The sequence below is a fragment of the Micromys minutus genome, assembly GCF_963924665.1.
Source record: "Micromys minutus genome assembly, chromosome: X".
Classification (NCBI taxonomy): Eukaryota; Metazoa; Chordata; class Mammalia; order Rodentia; family Muridae; genus Micromys; species Micromys minutus.
In genome coordinates this window covers 126485475-126488059 of record NC_137970.1, presented here as the reverse complement: position 1 = coordinate 126488059, position 2585 = coordinate 126485475, and positions in this window count along the sequence as shown.

The following is a 2585-nucleotide window of genomic DNA, read 5'->3' as shown; positions in this document are numbered from 1 at the left end:
ATGCTAACACCCAGAATCTATTTACTTGATTTGATTTTTATTTAGAAATGTGGGATGGTGATGTTGTCAAATGATAGAGTTGTCATAGCTCTCTTTTTGTTTCCTTGAATTCTGCCCTATGCTAGAAACTGAAGCCAGGATTGTGCACTTTCAGGCCAAGTGCTCTACTACTGAGGTTAAATGTCTAACCTTTCTATTTATTTATTTATTTATTTATCTATTTATTTATTTATTTATTTATTTATGAGACAGGGTATCACTGTATAACTCTAGCTGGCCTGGACTTTGCTAAATAAACCTGGGCAGTCTTGAACTCACAGAGATCTGCCTGCCTCTACTGGCCACCAATCCTAGCCTTTTGCTTTTGAGACAAAAATCTCATGTATCTCTTTCTCTTAAATTCTTACCTATAATCCAACAAGAAACTAATTTAAAATTTTTATGCTGGGCATGGAGGCACATATCTTTACTCTCAGTACTCAAAAGGCAGGTTATTTTAAGTTCTTTTTTTTAAGTAGTCTTACCTTAAACTCAACTCTCAAATAATAAGATTACATACATGTGCTATTCTGTTCTGTTTGTTTTTATGTAGTGTGTGTGTATATATATACCTGCTTAGGTGTGCATGGTATGTGTGTATGTATGTGGAGGCAGGACATCAACATCAGTTGTTTGCCTCAATTGTTCTCTACCTTATTTTACTTAATTAAAAAACATATTTTTTTAGTGCTAGGGATTGAAACCAGGACCTCTGTCATGCTAAGTACTCACTTTACCACTGATCTTATTCTTTCAGCTTTTAAGATAGGGTTTTGATTTAGCTCTGGCTGGCTTGCAACTAGCTGCATAGAGTGGGCTGACCTCTAAAATTTTATAACCCTCCTGCCTCTGGCTTCCAAGTGCTGAGTTTTCAGTCCATCATGTCATCCTTCCAGCTTTTTTTTCTTTCTTGTTTTGATTTTTGAGATAGGCTACTATTGTAGCCCTGGTTGTCTTGGAATTTACTCTGTAGATCAGGCTGGCCTTGAACTCACAGAGATCCATCTGCTTCTGCCTCTTGACTGCTGGAATTAAAGGCCTGTGTTATCATGCCTGGCTTGCAACTTCTTTTTTAAAGAAAAATAGACAAAGTGAAAGAGAACTTTGGACAGGCAAATGCTGGTGATTAACAAATAACATGACTCTTTGAATTTAAAAGACCACAAAAGCAAATCTTGTGTTCTTTCCAACAAGGGAACAAAGTATGTTCATATAGAAAGTAGAGGATGACTGAAGATAGATGGTTGTGAGCTATGATATAATTTCTGGGATTTGAACTCAGAACCTCTGGAAGAGCAGTCAGTGCTCTTAACCACTGAGCCATCTCTCCAGCCCCAAACTGCTCTTGAAGTAAGGTGATCTAGACCTCATACTCAAGGCATGAGGAAACTCAAATTACAGGGCAAAGGGGACTGTGTTGTGGCCCTAACAATGGTGGAAGTCCATCTCCTCTTCCTAAGGCTGATCTAAACACAGAACCTCCCATCCACAGACACTTATACTGAGCTCTCAGAAAGGGTATTCCTCAGGAAGATCTACTGGCCATCTCCTGAAAGGCCTAAGTTTTGCTTTCTGGGAAAGACACTCACACTTCCTTTGTGGATTCCAGGCTATTCCTGTTTATTTTGAACCAAAGTGGGGATGGAAAGGAAAAGTATTGAAGCAACCTCCCCCAATAATGTTAATTAAACATTTCTATGCTGTTATAAATCCTCTCACTCACCAGAGCCTGGGGATAAAGTACCAGACAATTTTATCAAGGGATCTTCTGCAGGTAAGAGAGCTGAGCAGCTCTCTCAGGCAGCCCCTGGGAACCTAGCTTTCAATTGGTCATTGTTTTCTAGCCAAAGGCCATCTTTTCTTCTGGCTTATCCAAGAAGAGGGGCAGTCTGTGGGAGGGAAGAGATAGAGATGGAGAGGCTAAAGGAGAAGTATGAGGAGCGAAGGCTGGAACTGAGAAACAGACAGCAGTACCAGGGCAAGAAGGGGGGCAGGTATCCATGAAGGCCCCAAAGAATGAGGCTTCGTTGTCGTTCTCCTCTTGCCAGCTACAGCATCCCACGTTTTTCCTCTAAACAAAGGTATCCGTTTCAAAAATAGCAAGGGAAAGGCTCAGTTAAAAGCACGGAACCAGTTTTTAAAGAGAGAAAGAAGAAAGAGTACAGACATTGGGGCTGATACGTTCAGAACCTGGGAAAAGGGTGAAATAGCCTCTCCTTGAGGCCCTGAACTCTCTCCAGGAGTCCAGGGATGTTTCTTCAGACAGGACCCTCTTTTTCAGGGATACACCTAGCAGAAAGGTCTGCTAGACACCTAGCCATTGGACATAGGCGTTATCTGGTCCCAGGGATTCAGGCCCCGCCCTCAGCTCCCTGCGCCTATTCCTGAGGCCCCCCTACCGCTCCCGCCCGCACCCAGTCTCTGCTTCTCCCACGCGCGTGCGCCCCGTCCCCGCACACCACCCCCGCTGTTGCTGTGGGCGCGCGCGCTCGTTCCCGGCGTCCCAGGCAGGAGCTAGAGACAAGCGACCGGCTGTGGGCCAGGCT